General features: G+C 37.6%; 1 protein-coding gene across 4 annotated transcripts in view; it reads left to right on the top strand.

Moving 5' to 3' along the window:
- Window positions 1-17,247, top strand: part of LOC114467963 (septin-9-like) — a 156,527-nt gene that overhangs the window by 93,181 nt on the left and 46,099 nt on the right. The gene's annotated exons all lie outside the window — the stretch shown is intronic.

The following is a 17,247-nucleotide window of genomic DNA, read 5'->3' as shown; positions in this document are numbered from 1 at the left end:
GTTAGTCAGAAAAGGACTTTGGTTTACCTGCTGTTTGTGGAGTGATACTTTTAATCAGTGTTTGTCAAATGGGGGTACGTGTACCCCTAAGAGAGAGAGAGAGAGAGAGTGGAAAATCAATAAATGAAAGCTTTAAAAATGTCCTTGTTCCTGTTTTCAGGGTCGTAGGGGTCTACTGGTGCCTATCTCCAGCTCACAATGGCCGTTAGGTGGGGTTACACCCCGGACAGGGCACCAGTCCATTGCAGGGCAACACACACACAAACACACTCACATTCACTCCTACGGCCAATTTAGAAGAAGGGAGGAGTACCCAGAGGAAACATTTCTTATGGCCCTATAAAATCCATTTGATTTTTTTTTTTTTTTGACAAATTCCATTTTATTTATTTTTTTAGAAATATTAATAATTTTTTTTTCTGAAAATGTTAGTTTTTAACTCCTGTGAGGAAACAAAATGAATACTAATAATAAAAAAGAAAACCATAATTGAACAAAAATGTATGTCAAAAATAAAACTGTTATTTAAAATCATGAGTAAGACACAATTAAAAGGTAGATATAAGTTGTACTGACTCTGATTATCTGACTGCTCCTTTTTAATTATTTATGTCATATAAAGATGTATGAGAACAGCATTAATGTCACCCAGTTTCCCCTCAGGGATCAATGGTTTACTGAATCTGATCAGGTTTATTGATCAAGTTTTAATAAACTTAAAGCAGAACTAAGTAACTTAGTATTTTAGCGCTCAACCTAAAGGTCTCTTTTGGTTATGTCACTGTCGTAACCGCCACCTGCCACCTGCCCCACCCCACACATGCACACCTTTGCTCTCACAAGACAGTAGCAACCGATCACTGAAAAATCCTAAAACAACAGTGACACTAAGGGTGTTTTCACACATATAGTCCCATGTGACCATGTGAACAGGATGAGGAAGAGAGACAAGTAAAATAAATGAATGATATGGGAGTAATACAGAAGGGAGTGTGGACATGTGTGTGATGTTTGTTTGCTGAAAAATCAGCTCTAAAAATGGATGGATGGATATTTGTGTGTGTGCTGCCTGGTGGAGCGCTGGGTTCCAAGTGTATGTGTGTGCCTGTTGCTGTGACGACAGTGTGTGTGATTGCTGCATGTGTGTTGCTGCTGAGCTGTCACTGCATGGAGTTGCTCCATTCCTCAGACAAAGGTCTTCTCTGACTTTTTTTTCCTGGCTCCACCATGATATAAGTTTGAGAAAAGTGAATTTGTAGACAACCGTGTGGTTGTCTGGTCATAATCTAGCATTAGTTTGTATTGGGCTGCCGTGAAGCAGCAAGTCTTGCCACTGGGTCGGAGGAAAGTTGCAAGTGCTGTTTTCTGGCCAGAGACAGCAGGGGGAGATGAAAGACCCCCAATCACCCCATAAACACTTGTATTACCCTCACAGGGACTATGAGAAGGATTTATTAAGGTGAAAAAGTTACTTTTAATTTTAAATGACCTTGATAAAATCAATATAGACCATAATGACTAAATAAAAACAAATGGTCACATGGATGCATCAATTATTTCACCACCTAGGGGCCAGAATAATTGACAGTATTAGAAACTATCATGTTATCCAGAACCTATGACATTTAATACTCTACAATCCCTGGCATTGATGGTCTCATCCACAACAACAGAACAACTTTATCCCACAGATATTCTGGTAGCATTGGTTTAGACGGTGTTTGAAACGGACGGGACGGGGGTGGGTGGTGTATTGGTATGTGCGATATTTTATCGTTTATGATTTATAGTCAAAAACATTCTCACTGGTAAGAATTTGTCATCCCACGATATAAACAATAAATTCTCATGTCGGAGATTAGCGAGGGCCACGGGCCATTTGTCTCTCAATTTAACTTAGAATGCCCAAAAAAAAACGTGTTCCACAGACCAAAACTGCCCCTGTTTGTTGTCAACTTATTGTTCTCTGGAGCAGAACGTTGTTTACGGGAGCTCTGACGTCCATCCATCCACACACACACACGTCTGTGTGTGAGGTGCTCGTCTCAACTACCAGAAGCTGCGATACATCATGGACCACTAACTTGGTTAAAACCAGATAAACATCCAACAAAGTGAACCAGTCCAAGTTCCTTCATCAGATCCACCCAAAGTTCCACAAACACGGGGACAGAGATGAACCTGTAGCAACGATTATGAACTGGAAACTCAACTAAAGCTAACTATGCTAAGCTAACCGACCGACACACAGACTGAGAAGTGCTAACTCTAACCACTCCATATAAAGAATAATAGACCAAATAAAAAGAACACGTCTTACTGTCATAAAGCCACAGAGAGCCACCGACTTGTTTAAGGTCAGATTTAACACTTTACTATGGAAGGATAAAAACTATCATGTCACACATTGTGTGAAATAAATGTTAGCATAAATCATAATTTCACTATTAATTTGTCCCAAGTTGTGAAAAGCAATATTTTTTAATTATATTTCACGTGTTCACAGACAAAGCTGGTCCAATAAGACTAATGTAACTATTGTATTATTATTACACCTAAATATCCTGAATGATTAAATCATCAGCTTGATCTGGTTTAATTATAGGAAATCAGATTTCTTATTATTATTTATTATTTATTAACCCTAACTTTATGTAACTCATTATCAGATAAATGAAACAAGATTCATCAGCAGTAAAAACACTAATGGAGTTATTTTTGCTTTTCATGTGCTTTTTTTTTTTTTTAGAAAATAATTTTATTTCAAGTGAGGAAATGAATTACATTCAATAACACTAATAAAGTGACCCACATGCACAATATATTCCATAAAATATCAGCTCATGAACTCTTTAAGTCAGCAGCTATTGTAGCCTTTTTAAATGTGTTGATGTATTCACATTTATTTGTGTTTGTAAGGAACCTGTTTACACTAAGTTGTGATTTTTTTTTATTTATAGTTTTTATTTATCGTGACTTATCGTGATAAATACCAGAAATTATCGGGATAATTTTTTTTTTGGTCGATATCGCCCATCCCTAGTGGTGTACCCAATGATTGGCCCCTGTAAACATTTCTTCATAAAAAATGTCCTTTTATCCTGATTCTGTCAATTTCCGCATTCAACAGTGGATTCAGTTTTCATTGGTCGATTCGGTTAACGTGGATTTTATAGGGCTCTACTTCTACAATGGAAATTATCTTAATTAGAATATGAACTGAAAATACAAATTACTGGAAATGATCAAAACTATTTATTACAAAAAACTATTCTGAAGCCACTATACACTATTTCATCCCATTTATTTACAAAATGAGATTTTTTAAAATGTGTGTTATCACCCATTCATTCCATCATTATGCTCTGTAGTAGTTTTTTCCATCCATTAATTTGTTTCCGCTTTATCCGGGGCCGGGTCACGGAGGCAGCAGTCTCAGCAGAGACGCCCAGACCCCTCGATCCACTCACACCTCCTCCAGCCGTTCTGGGGGAACCCCGAGGTGACACCAGGCCAGCTCAGACATAGTCCCTCCAGCGTGTCCTGGGCCTTCCATGAGGCCTCTTCCCAATAGAACATGACTGAAACACCTCCAGAGGGAGGCGACCAGGAAGCATCCAAAACAGATGCTCGAGCCACCTCAGCTGGCTCCTTTCGACGTGAAGGAGCAGCGACTCTACTCTGAGCTCCTCCCGGGTGACTGAGCTTCTCACCCTATATTGAAGGGTGCACCCAGCCACCCTGCGAAGGAAACTAATTTCGGCCGCCTGTATCCGCCATCTTGTCCTTTCCGTCATTACCCAAATCTCATGACCATAGGTGAGGGTAGGAACGTAGATTGATCGGTAAATAATCTAATAGACCTGTTGACACTGTGGCTGTGTGTGCACGTGGATGTGTCACTTACTTTGTCTAAGCATAAACTGTAAGATAAAGACAAGATGGGGTAACTTTAGTGAAGCATTGTTGTAGACCATAAAAAGCCTTTTACAGAAGCAGTACTTCTCTAATTGCAGTGGTCACAATTCCCAGAATAATATGTTCTGCTGCAAAGCAAAAAGCTAGTGTAAGGTTTTTCTCTCTACCTTCTCACTGGATCTTTTAATTGAACAGCTTTTTTTTTTATGGAAGATGAGGTGGTGGGTAGCAGGGACAACAGTTCCTACAAGCAGGCTGTAGCAGAAGGAAGACTCTGAAAAGGCAGCACAGATCTCCTCTTGGCTTGATGACCCCCGAACAAGAATGATGGTGATTGGCTGGCTGATGTTGATTCAGGATGACGTAGCTACCCCGTTAGGACAGAGCAATACAGTCTAACTAAGGAATGTCAATTCATTTCAAAACAGTTTTATTTGCATGAGATACAAGTTTACATAAAGCAAATGTGACATAGAATGATGTACACTAAGAATATATATTTAATTGTATATTTATTGTGTAAAAATAAAATTAAAATGGGTATATATATGTAGAACAAAATTCACAATTAAGTTATAAATGTTATTAAAAAAAAAGGAAAAGGTTATGTACAGGGTTTTACATATATCCATACACATACACGTGCATCTGGTTATACAAGTACATACATGTACACAAACATGTATTCATACATGATACATGCATGGGCAGACTAGGGCTACGCAATATATATATCGTGATTTAAGATATATCGAGTTTTCTATTTTGACCTTATAGAAAATTACAATATTGCAATCCGTGTAGCCTTCGTTCTTTGGTTATTTTGTTTCAAATTCAAATAAAAAAAATAGATAAAATTGATAGTTTTTTGTTTTATTAACTTAAAACCAGAAACAGGAAAAATTAAAATCTGGTTCTGTTTGTGTGATATTTACGGGGAACCTAAGACGAGAGCTTCATGTTTTATTATCACCACACAGAGGGGACTGACAGACGGACTTTTATTCTGCTGCGTTTGATAAAAAATGATCTTGTATCATGTTGTCCACCTCACGCTGATGTCAGAGGTGTCATTTGTGTTGATTACATTTTGTTAAAGAGTTATTGATGCTGGAAGTTCAAATCTGTGAATATCTGCCAACTTTACCGAACAGTGTTATGATCCAAATAGTATCCAGATAATCTGGTGACTGGGTGGACTTTTGCTCCCGGTCCAGACATAATAAGAAGCAACGCATAGGTCACATTACTGGTGAATTGAAATGTTATTAGTACATATATAAATCAAAACCAAAAATAGATGTGTAAAATATGATATGATATGTGGAACCAGAGGTAGTGTAATGAATCTACTGGTGTTCCTTGTTTTTTGTGATCAACTTCCGTGTGTGTTGACGGCTGCTGTTAGAGGTATTGTATTTATAACGTGCAAAATAAAAAACATTTTTACTGACCTCAAAAAAGCTGTAATTGTTTTTGCAAAAGTATGAAATGGTAGAAGTTCTAACATCTATTGTTCCTCACACCAGCCTCACAGTCCCTAGTCAGTCACCAGTTTATTTGGATACTATTTGGATCATTACACCACAAAACAAAACATAAACATAAGCTGCTTTTTACGAACTAAAACATCCACAGACTGAATGAAAACAGGAGCAGGACCAGAAAACTGATGAAATAAATCCTAAACAGTCCTATTGTGTGTGGAGACCTGGTCCAGGGCCTGTGGAGGGAAACCAGGTGCAGCGGACTTCAGTTCTCGCTCTAATTTTCCCATAAATATCAAAATATCACACAAACAGAACAAGTTTAAAAAAAAAACCGAACACTGCTTATCTGTTTTTTTCTTTGTCTGTTTTGGTTTTAAATCAGTAAAACACAATAGCCACTGTTTATTTGTTATTTTGATTTGGTTTTAAAACGGAATAACCAAGAAACGAAGGGTACACGGATTTATCGCCTATATCAAGATATATTTCTTTTTATTTTTGTACTTGTTTTTATTTATTCAATCACACAGTACAAATCACATCATGCAAAATTTTCATCAGAAAATGTATCCCAGAATAGTCTTTAAAATAAAGCAAAACCAATTAATTCAATTCAAAATAAAATAAAAATTCTCAGGCTCTCAGTATAGCTACATTTATGAACTCTGAATCAATTCCATGTGGGTAACAACATAATGGGTAGAAACCACAACCTGATCCCCAGAAAGTGGCTGAACGTTGATCAGAAATGGCACGACTAAAAACATATGGATTATGTTTAATGTGTCTTTTATGAAGCGACCATGAAACGGACATTTTCAAAAAATCTCAAAAAATAATAATTTACTCAGTAATGTAGAAATGTAATGAATTGTCAAAAGTAAAATACTTAATGTCTCTAATGTTGGACTTGCCTTTTATTTTGACTGGCATGCTGTGAACTGCATGTTACACAGGAAAATATGTAGATTTATGATTTTAAAAAAAAAAGATTATTTGATTTTTCAACAGCTATTTTTCAAAAACTAAATTAGATTGGTTGAATTCCAAAAAAAAAGTGGGTCACAAATTCATGGGAAAAATGTGGGTCCCAGGGTGAGACCAGTTGAGAATTCCTGTTTTAAACAACACAATCTCACTGTGTGAGATTGTCCAATATACTAAGCATACATTAGCATAGTATTCTGAGTTTTATCATAATTTAAATGATACACATACAGCTGTCAGGACTGCTGCAATTCCAGTGCATAGCAGCAGGGGGGGCTGTCACACAGATGTGTTAGGGACATACAGACCCTTTTCTGATGAAAGTAAAGTTTGCCTTTCATTCTGGAATCAAGGTCCAAGGGTTTGGAGGAAGACGAGTGAGGAACAGAACAGAACATTTTACCCCAAATCATGACTGACTGTGGATATTTCACACTGGTCCCCAAACAGCTTGGGTTCTGTTCCACACCCGTCTTCCTCCAAACCCTTGGACCTTGATTCCAGAATGAAAGGCACACTTTACTTTCATCTGAAAAGAGGACCATAGACCACTGGCCAACAGTCCAGCCCTTTTTATCCTGTTTTTTTTTTTTTTCTGCTAAAACTGAAAAGTAAAACATGATTTCTTCACAGTATTCTAATTTTTTTAATTCCTGTTTTCGTGGGTTTTATGAGCTGGAAGCCCAAAAAATAAACAAATAAATTCTTGAAATTGTTTAAATTGTGGGTCCTGAATCTATAATCTATGAAAGTTTACCTTTTTGAATGGATTTATGGAAATTAAACAACTTTTCCATGATATTCAAATTTTTTGGAAACAGTCTGTAGTGATACAGTTTACAACCATGTACTGAGATGTTTGAAAACACAAAGTCCTGCTCATGTTATGTTTATGTTATGGATGTAAATAACAATCCTGTCTGGGATGTTTGTCTCACACACACACACACACACACACACACACACCCACACACACAAAGCAGATTGTGTTACCACCCACATTTTTTCTCATAAGCGACACAGAATCAAAAGTGAAGCGGCTGCTTTTTCCTTTGATCACATAAATAAAAGCTAGAATATGCAGTACAGTTACACAAACATATTTAATGCACATGCATTGATACAGTTGGATTGTTCTGCAAAAGAGAAAAAAAAGAAACAGCCAGTTATGCATTTTATTTCATGTATAAACTTTACATGGTCCCTGTGCGTTGTGTTTTGTTGGAATGGATTATTATTCATGGTTTCTTTTTGTGTGTGTAATACTATAATTATATATCTATACTCAATAATCCTGTTAATAAAACACATTCTCATTCAGGCCAACCTATTTCAAAGCCCCACAGGACAAACAGTTTCAGAACATCTAATTTTGACTTCATCTAAATCTAACAAAAACTCAACTAAGCGATGATGCAAATCAGATATAGATAAAACTATGACACTCAGATTAACACTAAAATGTCAGTTTGACATAAAATACAGTCTAAATCATTAACAAATAGGAATAGTTATATTTTAAAAATTCAACTTAATACACGTTGAACAACACATGTTCATATAATATACCTAAATAAATCAAATAAACAGACACCATAGACTCCTAAATGATAAATAATGAGGAATAAATCATTTATCTTGTACATAAATTGTATTGCTTTAAAACAACAGTGAAATGTCAAACAACTGATTGTTTGATTTCTAAATGTAAAACTTCTTTTAATTAAAATAAATACTGTAAGATTTAAACTTTTGAAAGCTGTGCTTAGATTTATACAGTAAATTTATTCCTGCATGTATGTCTTTTTCTTTGATGAGCTCATGTTTGACCCTGACAATCACTAATGTTTTACGTATCATAACAAAAGAAGACATGTGCAGCGTGCATGTCCCAGCCAAGGGAGGAGAAAACTAGATAACAACATAGAATAATAAAATCTACATTTGTGACTCAGGGAGTGAGACGACCCTAACACCCACAGCTGTGTCTGTTTCTTCTATTGACTTGATATGACTTATTGATTCATTTTCTGTTCATCTCTAATAAATTGATTGATTGATTCAGCAAAGCAAATCCTCTGACTACTATATGTCTCTCTGTATGTAATCTCAGGTATTGAACAGTTTCTACTGATGAAACACAGGCTTTAGTCTGACACCAGCTTAACTCAGTGCTGCTGAGAAATAATAAATCCTGACACTGGCTTTTCAACTATGGGGTCGTCACCCCATGTGGGGTCGCCTGGAATTTTGTTTTTTTTTTAGTTTAGTTAATTTGAGCTGTTTACATTCCTTTACTTACAGACATCACATCATTACACAGTAATGGAAGCTCAAAAGGAGAAAGCTGAAGCAGGGAAGCTTATGTGCACCAACCACATTGGGAAGTCAACCAACAGCTGCATCTCACAAATGACATTACATTGGAAAGGTTACTGTGAAAGTATTTAAATGGGGTTGCCTGAAATGTCTAGTAAATGATAAAAAATAAATAAATACTGAATAAAAATATAAACACACAATCTTACTTGTATTCTATTCTGTCACTTTCTGAAATATAAATCTATTTAGAATAAAATGCACAATAAAAAATAACTGAGCTGGCACAATTTGTCACTAATTAACATTTTTTCCCCATTTATTTGATTCGCACACATTAAAGAAAAAACATTAATGGTGCAACGAGGGAATTAATCCCAAAAGGCTTGTATAAGAGTTCTACCCCTTTCAATAAACACACAATTTGAAATAAAGGCTAACCAATAAACACGTATAAAATCAGGAGACAAAATACACAATTACTATTTGATATATGAGGAAAAATAATATATAACCAAACTGCACAAAAATCAATGGAAATATTGAACAAAATATTAATTTAAAACCACAAAGAAATACAAAATTAAAACATATATGTCTATAGCGTGCATATATACATATATACAATACATACATCCTCACTGTTCTGTAATTGTAACACAGAAAACTAAAAACTCATTTTTAAAAAGTGTCTTTTGGGTGACCAGAAATTTTTGATCTCAAAATAAGGTCACGACTCTAAAATGGTTTGGAACCTGTGAGGAAAATAAGGTTATGTCAGATAAGACTGACAATGACTTGCAGTTTGCATGCAGGGTTTTCTGTGGTGAGGAGTCTGGACCACATTTAGGTTTTTAATATATTGATATCTCACATGAAGAGTTTAACTAGCAAAAGTGAAGCCTACAAAGAAACTAGAGAGTGAACCTTGTGTGAAATGTGTTTACACCCTGTTGAAAACAAATAGGGATACTTTAGAATAGAATAAAAAGTAGTTTGTCTCCAGAGAGACAGTGCACTGGGAAACACACAGGAAGGAAGTTTGTTTTGTACCACAAGTTAACTGTTAGCTCGAGATATTTCAGGCTGACCACTGAGCAGAGAAATTTGTGTTTATTTTTGTAGTAAAAGTATTTAGTTATTTGGTCCCCAAAATTGGTACTGTACAATGTGCCATGAACCTTGTCGTCAGAATCAGTCAGTTTTATTGGCCAAATAGAGTTTTTAGACAATACAAGGAATGGGATTTGATGGATTGTGCAAGAAAAAAACTAGAAACAGTATAATAATGATAATAAATATGAAGGATGTATATAAACATGAACATATATACAAATAGTGTCCAACGTTTTAAAGGTCCAGTATTATGCTATTTTTCACCCATCCCCATTTGTTCTAAGAATTTATTTTCCCAAACTCCTGTTTTGCGTACTTTTAGCCTCTGAAAAGTCCCTTTCATGACGCTTCTCTTTGAGGTTTACTTTCCCAAACTCACCTGTTTTCCAGTTTTTTCTTCTGAAAAGTCACTTTCTGAGCAGTTCTCGAAACAGGCTGTTTTGGGGCCTACTTATGCATATTCGTGAGTGGGTGTGTCTATAGACGCAGACTTCATGCCTTGCTCTTGGGAGGAAGATCAGTGATCACCAAAGCAATTCTCTTTTTGTTATTCACACACTGTTGCTATTGTTTTCAGTAGGGGTGTCCCAATCCGATGTTGATATCGGTCTGATATCAGCCAGAAAACGAATATCGGATTTTATCGGACTGCATCTAAAAGAGGGTTAGTAGAATACTGTAGATATAACGTTGAAAGTTAAAATGTATGTAACCAATTGGTTAATAATAAATAGGTCCATTTTTCTCATTCCTACTGTTGTTGACTATTGTTTTCTGTTTAACATCACTTGATCAAGCCTTTTCTAACATTCCACACTACAAAATAAGTAATAAAAGTATGTTTGATTTGTGCTGATATCGTATTGGATCGGTATCGGCTAATACGGAAGGCTGCAATATCGGTATTGTATCGGAAGTGAAAAAGTTGTATCGGGACATCCCTAGTTTTCAGCCACAAATCTACACATTACAGTAAAACACATGGCTATTTAAGTGGCTATTGTGATTGTGAGTCCGTCTCGGTGCTTCAGGCTGTGTCTATCACAGAAGCAGCAGCAACGGAGTAATTCCACTGCTTCAAACACTGGCTGCTAAGTCACGTTCTTCTCCTCCTCATCTCTATTAACTACAGGAATAGTGCATTTAAGGTGATAAGCATTTGTTTTGTCCAACCACTCCATCGCATTGTCACAAACACGTCTGATCAAGTCAAAGGTGATACGAGGCGATATAACGGGTACTAAAAATGGAACGGCTCAATGCATTGAAAATTCCTTGCGTGGTTTGTAGAGGGCGTCACTTGTACTATACCCGCGGCTACAGTTGGATATACTTGCATTTGATACCTACACCGGCAGTAGGCACTTCCTGGAGGGGGTGGTTCAGACTTTAGTGATGTCACTAAAGTTTTTCTGCTTGTTTTTTAGAAGAGGGCAGAGCAGCAGCTCAGAGCAGGATTAGTGAGGTGTTGATTGTAAATGTATCGTCTTCAAATCATACATTCATTCTATGCACTATTGTGGATTACATAATTATTTACTGTAGTTTAACTGAAGGGATTTTATAGGGGAAGTTTCACAGAGGACAATGTTAAAATAAACAAAGAATGAAAGCTTGTTAAGAAAAGGAGGGGAAGGGGGGGCAACGTTTGAGGGAAAAACCAAAGACAGCCGGGTTTTACGTTGACTCCATATTTGGTCTGAGCTGAGGTTTTTCATGTTAAAAAAACGATCTAGTGTCTGTGCATCGTTTGGTTTCTAGTGTCACTTTAGTAGTGCTATAGTGTGGCTGTTTGATGGTGCTTGATAGTAGTTCTACGTGCATGTGGTGCAAACACTGATGGAGCACATGCTTTCAGCCCTGTCAGTCAAATTAAACAACTGTCCATTTAAAGAAAGGCAGATGCTGCTGTGTGTGCGCGTGTGTGTGTGGTTGCACTCGAGCCATCTCAGTGGTGTATAATTAAACTTCCTGTGAAGCTGAAGACAGCTGGTTCTTTGCTCTTTAATCACACAACTACACTGTCACTAAAAATAGTAATCAGCCCCAGTTATTGGTCTGTTTAAAATCTGCATGACTGTTTAACAAGTTTGTCAAGGGAAGTGTTTTTTTTTTTTTTTTTCATGCGTTTTGACTAAAATAAGGTTTGGCAATAGTTGGTAGTTTCACGAGAAATAGTCACCTGTTTTCTGCAAATAGCTAAACTTTCACATTTTAATACTTTGTCATTTATTAATAAAAATAGCCTTCGTGAAGATATGTCTAGAAAAATGCAGGAGCCCAATTTGTAATAAAACACTATTATTATGACATCTGTACAATTCCAGAGCCGTGTTTCGCAAGACAATCAGAATCTTTTTTTGTTGCCAAGTACAGTTTAGAAACAGTAAAATAAATTAAACATGGTGGATGGTGCAAAGAACAAAAACAAAAAACAGATAAACTATAATAACAATAATATCTGCATTTCCTGAAGAAAATGCAAGTGAGGATGCAGGTGCTGGCCTGCATCACACTGCATTAGCTTAGCATTAGCATTAATTTGCATTAATAATAGCTAGCCTTAGCTAGCATTAACATTAGCAGGTATTTGCATAGCATTATTATTAGATTTAGCTAGCATTAGCATTAGATTTAGCTAGCCTTAGCCTAGCATTAGCCTAGCAATAGCATTACCTAGCATTAGCACTAACTTAGCATTAACATTAGCCTAGCATTGACATTAACCTAGCATTGACATTAACCTAGCATTGACATTAACCTAGCAATAGCACTAGCCTAGCATTAACATTACCTTAGAACTAGCATTAGCCTAGCATTGACACTAACCTAGCATTGACACTAACCTAGCATTAGCACTAACCTAGCATTAGCTAAGCATTAACTTAGTATTAGCTGAACATTAGCAATAAGGTTGAAAAAAGTTGAAATGGGATTAAATGGTTGAAATACGCATCTGTACCAAAAATTATCAATTGCGGCACAATTAGGAGTGGCACACTTTTTTCACAATCGACATTTTTTTCTATTTTCAAGAATAGTGTTTAACTGTTTTAATGTTCTTTGTCATTTAGTATAAATACAGGGAGAAACTATTAGTCATCATACTTACCTTTTTATTGTTCAAGTTTCTGATATCTGTTCAAAACTGATGTTATATTGGTGAAGGTTTTTCGTACAGATGTTCAAAACTTCAATAGGAACAAGGCAAAATGCGATTTGACAAAATTTGGAACACTCTTTTTTTATACCATCATAATGTGAACCACACTAGTGCCGAGGACCCCAAAGTGGGGTACACAAATTGTCATTGGGGGTACGTGAAATTAAAAACAGCGTGACAACATTGGAAACAAGAATATAAATAGAACAGCAGTCAGGAGCCTCCATGCATTGCCACAAATGAACACATTGGGCTCTGTTAGACTGCCCTCTAGTGGTGACAAAGAAACAATTTCATCAAAAAAGCAAAAATGGCAAAGCTACATTTCTTTGCGCTAGCCAAACATGATAGATGTCCTTTTTTTACCAAAATTGGATTTTCAGCTTTGACAAACATGAAAACAAAATATAGAACAAGACTTTACGTGGAGAACAATTTACAACTCAGACTCTCTGAATTCAGCCAATCATTAGAGTTCTCATTGAAGTTGTAGCGAGTTGTATTTTACAGTTTAAGGGTGATGAATATATATATATATATATATATATATGTATTACTGCGATATGTATAATCAACAAATGTTAGGTAGATTTGTTATTCCAAAACAAAATAGAGCTGAGGTATCTGCCCCATGAGCTGGCATAAAGCTGTTGTGGAAGTGGGCTCTGTGAGCGCTGATGCTCACAAGTCTGCGGTGTCTCAGGTTCTAAACTGACTCCACCCACTGGAAGAGAGCATGGGCTGGGTGATACTTGTCCTTTAAAATGTTCTGTGCTTTTCTCTGCTTTGGTGTGTGAAAATGGTGTCAATGGAGGGGAGATCAGAGCCAACACCAACGTTTACATGGGTGCTTAATTCCTCTTTAACCTGACCTTGTAAACACTTCATTCCTAATGCAAGTTTAATTTCGAATTAAACTTAATTCCAAATTAGGTGGCTGGTTTATTCCGTTTGGAATTCCAAATTAAATAATTCCTCATTCTTGTAAACAGTTAATAACACTTAATTCCGCTTTAAGTAATTCAAGTTGTTCTGCGCATGTGCGACTTGCGGCGATGACGTGCTGGGTGACGACATAATCCAACATGGCGGCCCAGAATAGAGCCAACACTATTTAATAAGAGTCTTAAAGACATGGCTATAATGAAAAAAGGGGATGGACGGAGGCATAAACATGTGGGCATTAACACGGACACATGGACTTGCGATTTGACAAAATGGAGATCAGCAAACGGAATGGCTTCATCGGACGGGTGATACTAAAACCCAGAGATGGAATAAATGCATCCCCATACTGCTGCAGAGGCTGTAATATCACCTAGTTTATCATCGTAATGGTTGCTAGAGCTACTATCTTTACCAGGGAGCAACTATTGATTCCTGGTTATTGTTTTCTGGAGTTTTACTGGGTTTTATTTACCGGTGATTAGGTCCTGCTTCAAAACTACAATCAAAATAACCCTAACAGCCAGCAATAAAAAGTCTGTGTTTTTCCCGATAAACGTGATCAACATGATACGCTACGTTCGCCCCCTGTCCAATCAGAACCTTCCCAACCCCCAGACCTAAAGCAGAATTAAGCGGAATTGAATAAAACCATCGGCCTGCTCATCCTCCAAACCATCGACCTGCCTTTCAGATCCGATCCCAACTAAGCTGTTTAAAGAAGTTGTTCCCCTGGTCTGCCCATCTTTGTTGGAGACAATAAATATATCCCTATCAATAGGCTACGTGCCACAGTCCTTTAAAGTAGCTGTAATCAAACCCCTTCTCAAAAAAAATACTCTTGATTCCAGCACTTTAGCAAACTACAGGCCTATATCTAATCTTCCTTTTATTTCAAAGATTCTTGAGAAAATTGTGGCGGCTCAGCTCTGTGACTTCCTTCAAAACAACAGCATGTTCGAGGACTTCCAGTCAGGTTTTAGAGCTGAACACAGCACAGAGACTGCTTTAGTTAAAGTAACTAATGATCTACTCTGGGCTTCAGATGAAGGACGACTCTCAGTGCTGGTTTTATTAGATCTTAGTGCAGCTTTTGACACTATAGATCACTATATTCTACTAGAGAGATTAGAGGAATTACTTGGAATCACAAGGACTGCCCTAAACTGGTTTAGGTCCTACCTATCTGATAGGTACCAGTTTGTACACGTGAATAATAGGTCTTCTGTGTACACTAAAGTAAGCTACGGGGTTCCTCAGGGCTCTGTGCTAGGTCCAATCCTCTTCTGTACCTATATGATCCCCCTTGGTAATGTTATGAGAAAACACTCTGTTAACTTTCACTGCTATGCTGATGATACCCAACTGTATGTATAAATGAAGCCAGGTGAGACAAATCAGCTATCTAAACTTGAGGCCTGTCTAAAGGACATTAGGGCCTGGATGGACCAAAATTTTCTTCTTCTTAACTCAGACAAGACTGAGGTCATTGTACTGGGCCCACGACACCTTAGAGAAACCTATGCTAGCCTAACTGCCCTAGATGGCATTACTCTGGCACGAAGCACAACTGTTAGAAACCTTGGGGTTCTATTTGATCAGGATTTATCCTTCAACTCTCACATAAAACAAACTTCAAGAACTGCCTTCTTTCATCTCCATAACATTGCTAAAAATCAGATCTATCCTGTCTCAGGGCGACGCCGAAAAGCTAGTCCATGCTTTTTTTACCTCTAGACTGGATTATTGTAATTCTCTTTTAGCAGGCTGCCCGAGCAAGTCGCTTAAGACACTTCAGCTGGTTCAAAATGCTGCAGCACGTGTACTGACTAAAACTAGGAGAAGAGATCACATTACTCCTGTATTAGCCTCTCTGCATTGGCTTCCCATAAAATATAGAATAGAATTCAAGATTCTTCTTCTCACTTATAAAGCCCTAAATGGACAGGCACCAGTCTATCTCAAGGAGCTTGTAGTGCCATACAATCCCCCCACAACACTACGCTCTCAAAATGCTGGACTACTCGTTGTTCCATTTGTCTCTAAAAGTAGTATAGGAGGAAGAGCTTTCAGTTATCAGGCCCCACTTCTTTGGAACCATCTACCAACCACAGTTCGGGGGGCAGACACCCTCTCTACCTTTAAGGTTAGGCTCAAAACATTCCTCTTTGGTAAAGCTTTTAGTTAGGAACCAGCTCATAGCTCATAGTTAAGATGCAATAGGCATAGACTGCCGGGGGGGGTCTGGCATGCTCGGTTGGAGAGGGCGTTAAGAGAGAGGTCATTTAGGTTAGAGAGAGACCGGAGAGGGTCCCATTCCTCTCTCTAACACTCCATGTCTGCTTCTTCCCTTGTGTGTTTGCTCCTGTACTCCTTCTGGCTTTTGTCTTGCAGGTCCGTGGGATCCTCAGTGTGGAGTTACAGAGTCTCAACAACTCTGTCTCCACCCTTTCCTCTGCACACACCCAACACAGCATAACGTGGATGGCTGTTCATCATAGGAATGGGATCCACGCAAGGTTCCTGCTGCTTAACAGAAGGTTTTCCTTGCCGCCATGATGAATTCATGTTGGGTGTGGGATACATATGTATGTGTATATACGTATATATGCATATGTGTGTATCCATAAAATGAAGAGTCCGTCCTTAAGACTGCTCTACTGTAAAGTGTCTTGAGATACCATTGGTTATGATTTGGTGCTATACAAATAAAAGATTGATAGATTGATGATAAACCGGTTTTCCATGTAAACCTCAATTCGGGAATTACTGTGTCCATGTAAACACAAAGCAGAACACTTTAATTCTGAAATATTTAATTCAGAATGGTAAATGGACTTGATATATATAGCGCTTTATCACCACACTGAAGCAGTCTCAAAGCGCTTTACATTTCAGCTCATTCACCTAATCACTCTCACATTCACAAACCAGTGGGACAGGACTGCCATGCAAGGGCGCTAGAATAACTAATTATTAAATTATTAAAATTATTAAAAATTAAAAACATCCTGTAACCGTGGCCATTGACCCACTCTGCAGTTTTGACAACCCGCTACAGCTTCTTCTTCTCAACCAGCGTGGTGTTCCCGTACCACACTGTGATACCGCTGGTGAGGATGCTCTCAACGAGACCTCTGTAGGCCTCGATCTGAGGTTCACGTTGAAGCCCCGCCTTCTTCAGCAGCCTGATAAAGTACAGCCTGTGCTGAGCTCTTTTCACTGTAGCACCAGTGTTTTATGCCCAGCTGAGGTTCTCTGATACATGAAGGCCAAGGAGCGTGTGGCTGTCAGTCCGTTGCACCTCAA

Source organism: Gouania willdenowi, chromosome 8 (assembly GCF_900634775.1).
Source record: "Gouania willdenowi chromosome 8, fGouWil2.1, whole genome shotgun sequence".
Lineage (NCBI taxonomy): Eukaryota > Metazoa > Chordata > Actinopteri > Blenniiformes > Gobiesocidae > Gouania > Gouania willdenowi.
The sequence above is the reverse complement of the archived record's forward strand: the minus strand, read 5'-3'. Positions and strand labels throughout refer to the sequence as shown.